Here is a 16,171-nt window from a genome sequence, read left to right on the forward strand (position 1 = left end):
TTGAGGAGATTTGCATCGTACAGAGAGGCGGCACCTTAACCTTAGCGATGCGGGACTATGTAAACCTGCTCAAAATACGCTACGAGTCCCTCTTACGGCAGTCATCACAAGCGGCGAGCCGTACGCAGACCTTGGGCAGGCCTGTCTCGGTCCCCTCCGTACTCCGGCATATTAGAGCTCGCTCTCTTGACGAGGTTGGGTTAGCCGGTGTTCAACAAGTTACACTCGCCGATGGTTCGGCTGAAGACATAGCCGAGGTATTCGTGGGACATTTCGCCACCTTTTTCTCGACCGAGAGCGTGTCTTGGGAGAATTCGAGGACAAGCTTAGCACATTTTGTGGGGTGCTGCCATGCGTGCCAGATCACCTGGTTGAGTGGCTGTGTGCTCCTGTAGATGACGACGAGTTGAGTGAGTGTGTTCAAAAATTGAACGGTGCGTAGGCGCCTGGGCGTGACGGTATCCCTGCTGGATTTTACAAGCAGTTTTTTCCGGCCATTCGGGGTGCACTCCTCGATATGGTGAACGGCTTTCTTCAGCGCGGAGTGCGACCTGACTCCTTCCGTGAAGCCGTGTCATCTTGATCGTAAAACCAGGCGGGGATTCTACGCAGCCCTAGGCGCATCGACCAATTACACTACTGAAAACTCACAACACGATTGTAGCATCGATTTTGGCCAGACACACCAGTACCGTTTTGCCCGATATCATAAGCCAAGCGCAAACGTGCAGCGTACCAGGTCGCGCAATTTTCTCGACCCTGTCATCGACGCGCGATTTGTTCAGTTACGCGACAAGATTAATACTTCTGGGTGCTTCATGTCTCTCGATCAAGCGAAAGCTTTGGACAGAGTGGAGCACCGATCCGCGTTTTACGCCAATACGGCTTTCCGCCAGACTTTGTCGATGTGCACGAGCGGTTGTACTCTGACGTGAGCGTTCGAATCCTTGTCAACGGGCTTTTTAAAGTCCGCTCTCTGTCACCCGTGGGGTAAGGTAGGGCTACCCTTTGTCACCTTTGCTTTTTGTCATTTGTCTCGACCAACTGCTGCGCCGTGTTGATGCAAGCACTGCCATCCGCGGCTTTCCGTTGCCAGGCATAGGCTAAGTTAAAGTGTCCGCGTATGTGGACGACGTGTCCCTGTTCATTCGGGACGAGGACAGCTACCAAGCGTTTATCCGGATATTTCAGGAGTACGGTGAGCTGTCTGGAGCTCGTCTGAACAGGGGAAAAGGTATGGCGGTGCGTGTCGGCACATTTAAATTCGTCTGGCTTGGCGGGCGACGTAGAATGGGTGACGGATGTTTGAATACTAGGGGTGGTTTTCCAGTCCTCGGGTGAGCTGGCGCGTAGTACGTGGATGCGCCTCCTTGAGACTGCGGAGCAGCGTCTTAAAGTTGCAGGAAAGTTCAGGCTTTCCCTTGCAGAGCGAAGCTACATAATTAAGTCGTCCGTCTCGGCGGCGCTTTTTTATGTAGCACGCTTAGCAAAACCGCCGCGCCATTCCACCCGACAGTTCGCCACGAAGTTTGGATCGTTCTTCTGGGCGGGCAAAACAGAAACAGTGTCACGAGCACTACTGAGGCTGCCCAAGTCAATGGGTGGTTTTAGTCAGCCTTGTTTGCAAACAATAAGCAGCGTGCTGGCGGTACGTGCAGTGATCGACCTTGTAGACCTAGACGAGTACCCAGAAAAGGCGCCGCTACAGTACTTTCTGGGAACTTCCCGGTCATTATTTTATGACGTGCACATCGCCGGTCCTTCGGCTGAGCAGCCGCCGCCATTTTACGCGTATGTTATGAGAACATTGCGAAATCTCCATTCTTCCTTGCCAAGTCTAAGTTTTAGGGAAGGTACGGCAAGTGAAGTGTGTGAAAAATTGGCAATAACCCAATTAGACAACCAACAGATAGGAAGGTCACGCGTTGTCCGTTGGCATCAGCTGACTTCGGCGGCACTTCCGGCTGATGTTCGGGATTTCGGCTGGTTACGTTGCTGGGAAGTTCTCCCGACGTGTGACCGTCTTGCGAGATTCGGCGTTTGGCGTTCCGCACGATGTCCGCACTGCGGCCACACTGAAACATCAGAACATGCCTTGTTTCACTGCCGTGTAGCCCCAACATTCCGGACTGTATTAAGCAGGACGTTCGGACCAGAGTGTCGAACCGGAATTTTGGGGGGTTCGCTTCGGGTTTGTTTCCGGAGCACCATTCCATACCAGTTCGAAACGGTTCAAATCGGTTCGAACCGGTTCAAACGGGTTCGGGGAAAAAAGCAGGAGTGTTTTTTAATGTTAATTTTCTTGTGCACGGTTTTTGTCTCCTGGACAAGTCGCTATAAAAACAGTCGTAATGTAGGTTTCTTTGTGCAAATGTTTTGTTAGCCAAATAAAAGCGACCCTGCAACACTTTTTTCAACTTTTTTCTAAATCGTGAATGCTTGCAGAAAGTAATCAACGAACACATCCAGTACTTAGATTGGGGGTCGCTGAGTGCCTGCGCCAGAAATTACTGCTCTGTCCCCGTCAGATAACTTAGAAGCCTGCTTAAAATATTTGTTCCTCCTTCCCGGTCGTGGCGTTCTTCTACCGCTGGAATGACGTCAGTACAACGGTGTAGTGACTTTTCGCCGGCTTTCCTTAGGTTGCAGCAAAGAACGCATATGATAGCCACTTTAAAAAGAAAGCCATAACAGCGAAGCAGAAACGGGAGGCATATCCGAAGTGACGAGCTAATCACGCACTGCTACTGCGCGCTGGCATTAGCTATAGCTTTCGCAGTGCTTCCACATGCGAAGAAAAGAGTGAAAGCGTATATTGAAAGTGTTGAAGAGTTCTTTTAACTGTACAATCTACTGCAAAATGTTTTATGTGGTAGGCCAACGATTACAACACTAACTGAAATGAAATAAAAGGTTCTCCGGGACACTTAAGGCTGCGTATTTGTAGGAATGTGAAAGCATTAGTATTTATTGCCGCAAGTTTATTTTTAATAATTTAGTTTCGTTGATTTTTATATTTTATTTAATTTTATTTTTTATTTTCTTTATAGAAGGGTGGAGAGGTTGGTGCTAACTTCGAGAGTTCCGAGAATATTTCGTAACCCAAGTGCAGTACTCTAAGTCACCGCTCCGGCCCCTGTAGTCGCAACGCCTTGACCTTACCGCGCGCTTCACCCGTGAATGATGGCGCTGAGAGTTCTGCCGACGCCGTATCGCCCAGTTCTACCAAATACGCGCAGCTAGTGGCTGTTTCATGCACTATTACGAGCATCAGTGAAAATGACGAGACGCATAACGTAGTCTCAACGCTACCACTGTAACTGTCACGTAAACCAATTTTATTTTGCTCTGTTAATAAACACGCACAGTGCTGTTTCTTTGTTCACCATTTTCTTGATAATAGTGGTGACGCGTAATAAACTTAGTACACCTTTGAATCTTTGTACAGGTGGCGTAGTTTATTTTTGAGGACTTTTCCATGGGCATTCCTGGGCAAGCGATCGATGAATACGACCCCACCATAAAGATGCTTGAATGTTTCTGTTTTTCCTGCAGCAAACGCATAGAAACAAAGCAAAGCATTAGAACAAAACATTTGTTATTTTGGCAGTGGCTATAGAGCGGCTGTAGTAGCAACTGCTATTTTTGGGTTAGGTGTACAACAGCTTTACTAACTAAAACCACTTGGCATTGACAGTGTACATTCTTGCAGGCGCACGTGCAGGACAATAATTTGTTTTAGCCAGAAATGTGAAATTCGAGGAAACAAAAAAGTTATGAGCATTCTTGAGGGAATCTTTGGAGCAAACACGGATACAAGAAAAACACAAAACGTGAAGCGTTTAGGGCACGTTTCCTCACGAAATTTATGTTTAGCGACTTGCTAATGAGCTAAACACGTGCCTTCTGCAAGTGGAATAGAACCCTGAATTAGACTTGAAAAACATAATATTGGTAGCACAGCTGACCTACCAGCTACAAGATGTTTCAGCTCAGTGGCGATTTCATTCGGTGGTCTCGCTCTATCTTTAGCGACCACGAAGGCAGCTGGGGCGTCACCATATCTCGTGTCTGGTACGCCGACCACTGCAGCGTCCGCCACAGTATTGTGGCTCTGCAGTATCGACTCCAGTTCACATGACGACACCTGTTGATCAAGGCATATGATGATGTCCTTCAGTCGGTCCACATAGTACACGCGGCCGTCTTCGTCATAATACATGACGTCACCTGCAGGGGAGCGTAAATAGAACATGCCGTTTCGTGTGTTCCTTCTAGTGAGCTACAAAATCATTTTGATAGTGCGGATATTTGAACGTATATGCATAGAGAAGCTCATATCCAATGGAGCCATGAACGAAACCCTCGAATATGGGCAAACACTTATTTGACTTATGTGCCATGCCTACATCAGTTACAAAACCAAGCTTTTCGCGTAAATACTTTCAGCCCTTACAGTGCACAGCCCATCCCATCTATCTCAGTGTGAATGGCCTTCCACTAAAACATCCTTTTCAGCTGAAATGGGCGCGCTCATTATTCGTCTGGTGCACACGCTGATTCTAGAACCCTCATTCTGGGGAAGTGAGTGAAAGGTGGACCTATAGCCTTTCAGAAAGACCCAGAAATGGACACACCCTGGCAGTATAGAATCACATGGGTCCAATTATCACGAGTTCCTTACTTTATCTCCTTCAAAAACGGGAGCCGAAGGGGTCGGCTGTTCTGCATCCTCATCATCAGCCTACTGAGGTACACTGCATGACAAAGTGATTCCTTCAGAGTTGTTGAAGGAACACTGACCGCTGCACCACATATTCCGGACCGTCCGTGAAGGAAAAACGGTCGTCAGTTTGTACAACACACGTTCGACAAATAGGTGATGGAGACAGCCTCAGCTTGCTAAACATCCCCGGACCACGTGCTGAGTTCGTCCGTATACGATAGAGCACTGACACCTCTTTCTTTTTCATTTTTTGGGAACGCACAGCTGAAAGCGTGGGCTCAAAATGGACCTAAAATAATCCGTGATGGTCTGATTTAAAGTGCCCCGTTCGGCGCCCACCAGGTCCAAGAAGCAAAATTATGAAGGATATTCTTGGGCAATCTGCCAGCGGCTTCGTCCCTGAAAGACCAACATGATAAAGAGGCCACTGTAAGTGACAATTAATATCATCTTCCTTGAGCTGCAGGGGAAGACATATGGAGCACGTTGTGTCTGTGGAAACGTAATGGACTAAAAGATGCAGGCTGCCGTGGGGTAGGTCAGAATGACCGAATAGTGCCCTGGGAGTGATATAATCTTATATTTTTAGTTACCTCAGCTCGCTTGTTTATGGGTTCTCACTGTAAGACGAAGCTACGAAGGGGAAAAAATGGACGCCAGCATGGTGCCCCACGACGAGGCTAACCGAAGTATTTCACACTAAAAGACAAAGAAAGGAAATGGATAAAAGAGATGCAAGTACATTTTGGCAGTAAACATGTCGGTAACACGTATCACTAGACTTTCGCTTTCAAAGCACGCAAGAAGACTTAAGTGCCGCGAGGATACATTTTCGCCGTGCTGTTTGGCTGTGTTTTACATTACTATGCTTTCTTCCTAGCCTTTCGGAGGCCGGCCAGGAGCCATCAGAAGCACACCTCGGGGTGCGGCTTACCTGATCGGCACCAGCCTTCTGCGTCTCTGAACTTGCTTGTAAGGTCTGGGTTCTTGTAATAACCCTTCATGACACTGGCGATGCGGAAGTACATCTCGCCGTACTGCATTGGTCCGGCCTTCTTTCCGGTGTCCACGTCGAGAAACTGCGAAATACCCATGACTGCTGTAGCCTGGCATATTCTGTCACATCATTGAAGCAATTAAATCTCTTTTATAGAACGCCTTCCATTTGTAATTACACACACGTCGGGATTGTTGTGCACATAACGGCTGACATTCAATTGTACTTCCAGTCTCGTGTAACGCTCCTGCAGTGGAAATGTCATATTTTAAAGAAATCGTTGACTCATGCTCTTTAGCTCTTCCGTAAGCGTTAGTTCGCTTTTTTAGAGATAACGGATGGAAATAGGTGACACACTGGTGATGAGAGCTGGTACGCCAAAATACTGCGACGGTGGCACAGACCGTTGTACTTGACTGACCGACGTTCTGATAGCAGTAGAATAACTGGTAAATATGCCCCTTCCTATTCACGGCTGCTTCCTTCGACCATCATATCACCACCTCATTGTTGTTCTGCGTAAGGGTTTTTAGGTAGGCGACTAAGACTCGCTCATTTCGCTGATGCGGCAATGTAGTAACCGCGAGAATCAACTGAAAGTATGCAGGGAGACTTGTGCTCAACTCACATCCTCACTAAACAGATGCCAGGTCTTGCTACAGGGTGTAAAGGCTTATCTTTGCAACTTGTGTGGAACAGTTGGGGATAATATGTATCTGGGATATGATAACCGGAGTTCATTAACTTTACAATAATAGTACGTGGCCTTTTTAGCCGAGAATCCCAACAGCCAGGAACGAGTAACGCCCTGCATTTCCACAGAACTACAGATTTACAGGAAGTGAGACCTGTAGTCGTTATAAAATAGTAAACGGAGATAATTGGTCGTACAGCAATCTTAAAAAAGTAAAAACTAGCAAAAATGATATTTTCACTAAATAAACTGACAAAATCAAAAGTATGCATCTTATACATCTCCCTCTCCCCCAAACCGAAGACAAAGCAAAAAAGAATCCGGAAAAGAACGTCAGAAATACAAATAGAAAATACCGTAAACCGACCAACTCTGTACTGCGTCTTGCTTCATCGAAAAAAAATATAATTAACCAAGTAAAGCCCTTCATCCCTATAATGTACAAATTTGCATCATTGGTAAAAAGGAGCAAACAAAAATGAACTCGATAGAATAAAATATTCTATTGCCTATTCCTACTCATAGCAATATTAGCAAAGGCAGACTTGTGGCAGATGTCTTAGACACGGCCCCAGATGATAGCGGAAACAGACTTGAGCCGCCGGCACTATGACAGTCATCTGAAAATAACACCAGGATCACTAACCAAAATGGCCGCACTCTCGTTAACGAAACTGGACAGCTCGAAGCTCGTTGGTTATGTCACCACCTGCACTTGACCGCGGTTACGGAAACGTGGCTTCACAGTGAGATACCAGATGACAACCTAGTGCCGCCGGGTTAGAAAATATCTCGAAGAGACCGGCCGGTCAAAGGTGGCGATGTTGCAGTAATGTCTTGCGCAATCGCCAGATACTGAAAGCCTATGCTTAAAGGTTTTTTTTTGGTAACAGAGTATTTGTTGTTATCGCTGTGTACAGACCACCTGATTCTCGGCCCAATGTTCTTGCGAACTTGCGATCCCATATGGCCTCTTTCCGTAAAAATACGCTTCCCGTCCTTCAGGATTTTAGTCTGCCCAAATTTGATTGCGACCGCTTAAACGTAAGACCCGATTTCTGCCAGAGTGATGACATTCTTGACATAATGTTTACGCACCACCTTGTGCAAATAGTTCAGCAACAACACGAGTCTGTGGAAATTCGCCCTCTCTACTTGACCTTGTTTTTCTTCCCAGATCTCTCGATAAGTACGGTGTGTCTGTCGAAGCCGGTTTCTCTGATCACAAAATTGTTTTTGTGTTCATTTTTCTTTATTACAAAAGGAAACAAGTTCCCCACTTCTCAAAAATGTGAAAAACTTCGCGACAGCGTGTGACAAAACAGTTAACGAGGATTTCAAAAATAACTGGCTAAATTTCGCGTAGCATGATGTTGAGGTTCTTTGTAATAAATTTGAAAATATGTGTTTATTTCGTCTGCGGAATTTTGTACCCAATTATGTTAAGAAAACCTCCAAATATACGCCCTGTGTATGTAGATGTGTAATTCACCTTAAACCTAAAGCCAAGCGTTCACGAAAATAAAAAACGCGCAGCACCTCAACACGTCACCGAGATTCGTACTTCTCTTTCCAGTGCTATTACACGTGTCAAGATTTTTACTTTAACACTACTTCGCGAATCTTCGCGAGTCACCTCGAATCACTTTAATATGTATTTCCATAGTGTATTTTCAGTCTCAGTTGGACCCTGATGTTGATATAGTTTACTACAATGGTGTCTTAAACATGTTACTCCGATTGAAAAACCAATCCACGCCAGGGCCGGTTGAAGTTCCCTGCTGTTATGCTGAAACCGTGGCGAAATTCCTTTTCCTTATTTTTGAAACTTCCATTCAATCGGCCACGCTACCTTCTGATTTTAAGATAGCCCCCATCGTTTCTATTCCCAATGAAGGCGACCTTGTAATATTACCTAGCTACATGCCCATATCCAGGTTATCTTCTGCCTGTAAGTTACTTGAGCATGTCGTTGTTACCTTCATAACGGAATTTTTGATGGGCATCAAATACTGTCTCAGTTTAAGCACGGGCTTCGCAATGAATTCTCGACCACCATTCAATTACTTACAGTTGTGCACCACGCTTCTTCAATTCTAGATAAGAGAGGACAGGTTGAGGTTATTCTTTTAGAGTTTAGTAAGGCATTTTATCGCGTTCCACACGACAAAGTATTCGGAAAATTACTTCAAATCGGGCTTCCACCCTTTATATTTTCGTAATTGATTGCATATTCAACTAACCACAGAGAGTACGTTCACATAATGGAAGCACTTCTCGCACTCTCCCTGTTACTTCTGGCGTACTCCAGGGAAGTGTGCTGCGGCCTTTACATTTTCTCAGTTTTTACAATGTTATAATTAATCCAGTTCAAATACGTCTTTTTTAGACTACTGCATCCTTTAAAATGGAATTATTAGCATCGAGGATCTACTTCTGTTAAACTCGGCGGTAGAAAACGTAGCTTTTTGGAGCAAAACGTCTAACGTGCAACTCAGCCATGACAAAACAGTATACCTCCGTATGACTAGAAAGAAACACCCTCTGGAATTTTCCTATTGCACTAGTGACCAACCACTAAAGCAAGTAGATAAACACAAATACCTCGGCGTAACGCGAACCGGTACCTTAAAGGGACACTGAAGTGAATTTGTCAAGCTCCCGTTTTTGCTTGCGCTGCGTAGACTGGCTCAAATTAGCACACTTTTCATCGTTTATCCGGTTGACAAATCGGTAATTATTTTACAAAGCGCGAAAGAAGAAAAACTACCATGCGCGGTTTGCGGCGGCCGCTCCAACTAAGGCTGAGACGTTGGGAGGAGGGGCGCCGTGATTGGACGATGCCCAAGGTTAGCAATCACACAAGTTTCGGTTTCGGTTTCGGTTCTGTAAAACATAACCAATGGCTTTGTTGGATGGGCATTCTCAATATCTCAGTAATCATCGTACCGCGCTTCTGCCATGTTGTCGGCTGTAAAATGCACAAGATAAGCCTCCCAGGACGGCTTGTAGTCGTAGCATTCACTAGCCGAGACCTAAGCAGTGCATGAACGCCCTCCGCGTACCCGCAGACGCCCAAATGTCATGCGCTTTTCTCCCATAGTTGGAGCTTGCCTCCCTCATGCCTGTATCGTAAAAAGCGTGTTCGCACCAGGCCAAGGGTCTGTTCATTCTGGCCTGTGCCCACTGCCTGCAAGCAGTCGGTGCTTATGGCAACAGCACGCCAACGAGAACTCGCTAGCGCGCCAGTGCCAGCCTGCACGCGTTTTGTGAACTAGTTCGTGTAGCCATGAACGTTGCGGCCCAAAAAAAGGTGAACTCAATATAGAAAACATCGGCGGAAAACAAAAAAGTTAACTTACAAAAAAAAAAAAAGCACGTACCCACGGGGATTCGAACAATGACTCGCAAAACATTTGCGGTGAACTTCTAGCGCAAAAAAAAAAAAGCTAGGCCACGGAGCAAGACGCGAACGCTTTGCTAAATAGAGTATATATTGTACAACCGGTTTACACTTTTATTTAGTTTTGGCATTTCAAGCCGCTTAGGTGACTATTTGTTGTACTGCGATCGTGCAGTAAGCGTCGCCCGAGTTTCCACAGTAGCTCACATCTAGCAAATGCATTTCGTAGACGGAAAAGCGTCCGCAGATGCGTAGTCGTGCTGCTGACCGCTGTGCTTGTCCGCCCAGCGCAAAAAAGTGCTTCCCGCGCCCTAGTTTTACGCTGTACGGTAAAAATATCAGTTGATTTTATTTTCTTAGTACCTATATTGACTTCGCTGACTCTTCTCCCGCCTTCAAGAGGCCTTATATTTTCCTACTGGCGTACCAGTCAGCGAAGCGTCGCATGTGCAGCGCTTGTGTGAAGCGACCTTGACTTGGAGCTAGATACAGTGTACAAACAAACCAAGTAAAGAAAGGCACATTCTTCCATTCACAAACGTGTCCTGGCTTCGTTTCAACTAAGCGAACGAATTGCGACCAAGCAATTTTTTTTAACCTCCTTGATTGCGACGACCCGCCGGCGGCCGGCGGACGAAACGCTGGGCCGACTGACTCTGTCGGCCGGGGAGCCGTGCAGTAGCGCAGCCGTGGCGCAGCCAATTGCCAGCTCATCCCCTCCTGACGTCACACGAAAACGCCACGAGAAAATGGGCGAGCGTAAAGAGAGGAGGACAGCGTTTTCGAATTAGTTTTTCTACTAAATAAAATCGCGTAAACGCGCCTAGAGTGGTCGAAACATGGCCTGGGGACTCCGGACTACAATTGGCGCTAGTAATTCCACAATGTTTACATATCACTTCAGTGTCCCTTTAAGTTGGAACTCTCAAATTACTAACAAGCGCTGCCGCTTTCCGTAAGTTTTGTTTATTGCGACACAAGCTCACAGACGCTCCCTCGCCAGCTATGTACTTAGCTTGTACTTCAATGATTAACCCGAAACTTGAAAACGCTTGTGTTATTTGGGATCCAAGCACGAAAACCAGTATCGATTGCTTCGAGAGAATTCAAAGAAGATCCTTCCGCTTTATTTATGGTATGTACGGACGAACAGAATCAGTTTCTGCCCTGATGAAAGGCATGCTATCCTGACATTAGAATCCCCGCGTAAATCATTCCGGCTAAAAGTTCTTTATCAATTAGTTAACCGGAAGCTCTTACTTGATTCCAGCCTGTATATAGGTCGCCTGGCTACACGGTGCAGCCGTCATTCAACTCGTCTTACCCAAACTGCATATTTCGCCCAAACTAATCTTTTCAAATTTTTGTTTTTTTACGCACGATCGCTGAGTGGAACAATAACCCTTTGGAGCCCTCCTATCGACAGCTTCTATTGACGCCCATGTTTACTTAGATCTGACAATGATTTGTAGTAATCTTCTCTACTGCTACAATGTGTTGTAGCATAGTTTTCTTTCAGTGCCATGTTCCTCTTCCCCCATATTTTTCGTTAAAAATGTAATTCGAGCAATTTTCTTGTAATTCATTGTGGTATATGTTTGATGTTAGACTTGGTTGCCTTTTTTTAAGTGCGAATGCACTTCTTAAGCGAGCCTGAATCGTCCGCCGCCGTCGTCCGCATAGCAACAGCTGCGGGTGCGCGCGCTCCTCGTCTTCCCTAGCAACGGGCGGAGATGGGCGCGCGCTACTCTCCTCCTCCTCTCTCCGCTCAGTGACTGCGGGTGTTGGGCGCCTCCTCTCCACTTCGGGCGGGAGAGCTCTCGCTCGCGTAGCGGGCGCTCCGCATTCCGACGCGTGAGGGCGCTCGTGTAGCCCTCGCCGTAACGGCGGGCGCTACTCTTCTCCTCCTCTCTCCGCTCAGTGACTGCGGGTGTTGGGCGCCTCCTCTCCACTTCGGGCAGGAGAGCTCTCGCTCGCGTAGCGGGCGCTCCGCATTCCGACGCGTGAGGGCGCTCGTGTAGCGGCCGCGTGGCGCGGGAGGGTATTAGTCGAGCGCGCGCCGTCGTCGAGAGCGGTCGCTGGTCCTGCATCTCCATAACGATGATGGCGGACCGGGCAACGGTACCAGCAATAACGAGTGAAATATCTTTCTTTGTAGTTGTGTGCGTGTGTGTAATCTCTCGACTACTCATTAAGATCACGATATCCACCGTAATAGCGCAATCAACAACCGTGCATTCGCACTTACACACTCTCCCCCTCGGGGAAGTGCGAGGGAATTTTTTCCTCTGTATTGCCTGTACCACTCCTGCTTGGGCTTCATGCCTGCAGTATTTTGTATATAAATAAATAAATATTTGGCCGTAAAGAACTCACTCTAGACAAGCGCCAAAATAATGCTAAGCATTAGTAGACAATTCTCTGAATTTCTGCATCTGTTTTAGCCTTCAACGAAAAGGTGTGTTCCGACCACTCTTTATTTCTGTATAAAAATCTAAAAAGCCCAGAAAGTGAAACCCATATGGTGAAACTGTGTGGTATGAAATAATTAGCGACTAATTCCACCAAAGCTCTGAGGCCATATAAAAGATTCAATGGTGCATACTATAGGTCAAGGTCTCTTGTATGCAATAAGTCGAACGTGCAGGTCTCTCTGGCTCTGTTTCTCCCAGAAGCACATGATGTGCCAAAATGATTACATTGAATTCCTTAAGGCTGCCTCGTAGCTTTAGGATCGTTTGTAGTTTAGTACAAATGTTACCTAATTACAATGTTTGCGTTACTCTCATCAAATCTTTTTTTCAGAACATATCCCGCCAAAATCTCATAGTGTGAGGTGAGATGCGACTAATTTGTGTTACAATAACGTGGCCTTTCAGTTTTGTTCGACTACAGTACTAACACTTTACAGTTCCCTTCTAGGCCGCGATTTCTAAAGCGCGATGTGACACGCGTTCGACCGAGAATGTTTGAAGTAGTACTGCTTTTTATTCCTTAAGATGAGAGCATTCGGTACTGCCACTAGTCACCTTGAGTTCGACGTTTGAAGCAGCAAAACCAACGCCCTTGGGTTTCAGCTCCCCGAAGGGAGACGCGCAGATGACGCCGCAGGATTCGGACATGGAGAAGTTATTGCGCATGGAGCAGAGGCCTTCAAAGGCGGCCGCGATCTGCTCGGCGAACGCTTCGGTCAGCACTGTTCCAGCCACGCTGATTTTCTTTACAGAAGGCAGGTTCGTCCCCGTGCGCACCATGTCGGTAACGTAGTAGTAAAGTCGCGATGGGGCAGAACCGAGCATTGTTATCTGGCAGAAAGAAAAGTTTACAAGGTTATATACAAGTTTTGTTGTATCAGAGTAGGTCAAGTTGTATGTTTTGAATAATCATCCCTGGCTTGTAAGAATGAGAGATGAATCCCTCAATGACAGCTGAATGACAATCGTCCAGTGATGCGAAAAAATGTGTTTAAGGAACGTCTGTACTGTACAAAAAATTTCAAGTTGGCGGGTGCAGCGGTTAGGATGTTTACGGGAATATTCTTCGGTTGAGAATAAGAACGTCTAAAATTTAGGCCATAATGTTTATACAGCTTTCAAAAAAATGTGATTTCCTGAACATACATTAACACGCTACCTCAGAAATGCACTGTACAAATGTGTAGGTGCCTCGGGAAATGTGAGCTAAGAGGTCTTCATGTGGAGTCTCTTACGTCGAGAAACCTTCCGCATTATCTATAAAGTCACTCATACAGCACATTCACTCGCACTTTTTTACCCCTTAACGTCATAAAAATAAACTTTGCCATGAATACCACGCCACAAACAGGTCGTGCGAACTACACGCCGTACTCAGTCTTTGTGGGCATTTTTTTGGCATCTTTTCTTGCCCCTATTCTTAATTTGGATCTTAGATACCAGCCTCCAAAATTGGAGCCTCCGCTTCGTCTTCCTCGAAGTTTGCAAGCAAGTACACAAGTGATGGATACAGCTAAGCTGTTTACTCCTCTTTCTGAACACACTACAGGGCCGTGGTTCAACAGCAGTCACAATAGTGTCTTTTTCCAAGGATACCTACCGAAGAGCTTCTTTCCCAGAAAATCGAGGGTAACCACCGAAAACTATGTTGTTGTCATGTACAAAAATATAACTATTTGTCCTTGTCTTGTGTATTAATAAAATATGCAGGTGAATAACACTGATCCAGACTTCAGCCGATAGCAAAATGCTTAAATTAAAGTTGTTGAGAACGCCCCGAACGCGAATCTTGCAGTACTCCACAGCTGAATACTGGGCAGACGACATTTTTGCAGCCTGGTCCCTTGCGAAAATGGGCCCAAAGAAAGGGTGAAAATGTGTGTTTGAAACTCATGCGCGTTCTCGACTATTACCACGAGGGTGTGCGCTTTATAGCTAGTGAAAGAGGTCTTTTAGGTTGACAAGAATGGTAATAAACTTCACACGACATAGATCTATATCCATTTCGCTCTACTTCTTCGCCACTGCATGCAACAAGACGCGGTGAATAAAGCGATAGTTTTTCTAGTGAAACCGATGGCATTCGGCGAAAAAAAAAATGTGAAAAAAACTTAAAAACTTTCCCTCATAGACTGGTTGGCCAACCGAAAATCTCTCTTAAGAAATAAAAAAAAGTTCACTACGGCCTTCATATGTTGATATGACAGCTTATTGTGTCACTTAAAAACCGTTTTCCCAGCTATGCATTTTTGTTTAGGGGTGAAGCAGACTTTCAGAGTGTGGGTGTAAGCGTGGGACTTGTAAGCTGGCTTTCCCACATTACGTGTTCAGCAGTAAAGAATGGCCATTCACGGAGGGAGTGGGATTAAAGAAAACGACTTTCATTCTTGTGTTACCAAAACTATCCCGAAACAGGTTAGATAGCAATTGCCCGCTAAGAGGATTCTCCATGCCCGAAACAAGGCTTTTATAGCATTAAAAAGGTCAGTTGAAAATCGCAAAGAAGTAACGGTTCTGGATGATACAATACATGCATCGATGATAAAAAAGGAGTACAATAGTATACCTTTATCTTATGGGTCACGTATCGGTATACATTTAAATCATTCGTGGATGATTTTACTTAGTGCGCGAAAAATCGTTGTTTTCACGCTTCTCTCAATTTTGTTTAGGAAGGGATAGTAGATTTTGAGAGTCCTGATTGGGATCTGAATTGGAGGGAATCCGCATAACTTCCTAGTTTGTGTAGCAAGCATTTATGGGCCATTGATGCATCACACTTTATTCTATACCGCAACTAGGTGGGGTTGCTGATGGTCTCAGGATGGATGCGAGTGTTTTCTTCCTAATGTAAATCTACCGGCGCATCAATATTTAGGTGCTGTAAGCCTTGCAGCACGAAGAGAAACTTCACATACAAATCAGATGCTGGTCTAGCGGTGAGGTCTCCAAGCAGGAGTAATTCAAAGCCCCCGTTCGTTTGGCAGTGGCCAAGACAACCATTCTTTGCATTTTCACCCCAGAACAAGAAACAAATCTAACCTTGCCGCTGACTTCTGACACCAATAAAAAACTCAGTCACTTCTCTTCTGTACACTCTAAAGGTTAGATCTCAGTTGCACAAGTGCTACTAGGGTAACCGCTTCCCATCTAAACACCTTTGCATGCTGTTTACGCTGCAAAATGAGGCTTAATTTTTTCATAGCTGGCATGAACCAAAAATGCATCTTGGTGATCAAAGGGCTCGAAAAAATGACTAAAAAAGTCGCGGACGAAATGGCGCTAACAACCATTCTCGTTGTTTTTCTCACAAAATATTAGAAATGAGAAAGAAGTTTCAGTTCCAAAACGGTCAAAAATACATGCTGCATAGATGAAATGCTCATCAAATTCATCAAATTTAATTTTTTGTACTTTCACTTTCTTTTCCTTCGACACGTTTCTTTATTTTTTAGCTTACTTGAGTACGCTTCCCCGTTTGGCATCCTTTATAAATTGTGGAACCTGAAATTATTATGCCTATATAATGTGTCACCCAACCCTTGTACTTGTTTCACTTCTGGGTACCATTTATGAATATGTGGCGTAAAAAATGACGCTTACATTATAAGTTACATGACCCTTGCACTTGTTCCGACTTTTTGCGTTTATTACTGCGGTATTACCTACCGACGGAGTACTTTTTTGTATGTATGTATATACTCCTGCTTGCCCACCTGCCTGTGTCTCAAACGAATCTTGCAGTATTTCAAATAAATGAATAAATAAATAAAAAAATAAAAAAATAAATAAACAAATAAATAAATAATTAATTAAATGGGGGGAAATACAAAAGCCTGGCATACGTTAATTTTGCAGCGTGTGGCACAGGTTGCAG

The 16,171-nt window shown here is 45.3% G+C and overlaps 1 pseudogene across 1 annotated transcript in view; it reads right to left on the minus strand.

Annotated features, from left to right (window-relative positions):
• Positions 1-3,315: 3,315 nt before the first annotated feature.
• The window catches only part of LOC144152026 (uncharacterized), a 41,080-nt pseudogene continuing 28,224 nt past the window's right edge, over positions 3,316-16,171 (minus strand). The window contains exons 6-9 of the transcript XR_013319032.1: positions 12,850-13,125; positions 5,661-5,805; positions 3,973-4,230; positions 3,316-3,549 (exon numbers count right to left, since the gene is read on the minus strand). The product of XR_013319032.1 is annotated as an uncharacterized LOC144152026 (transcript). The remainder of the gene's footprint in view (positions 3,550-3,972; positions 4,231-5,660; positions 5,806-12,849; positions 13,126-16,171) is intronic.

Source organism: Haemaphysalis longicornis, unplaced genomic scaffold (assembly GCF_048455015.1).
Source record: "Haemaphysalis longicornis isolate Haplotype H1 unplaced genomic scaffold, Haemaphysalis longicornis Haplotype H1 scaffold_9, whole genome shotgun sequence".
In the NCBI taxonomy this organism is placed as follows: Eukaryota; Metazoa; Arthropoda; class Arachnida; order Ixodida; family Ixodidae; genus Haemaphysalis; species Haemaphysalis longicornis.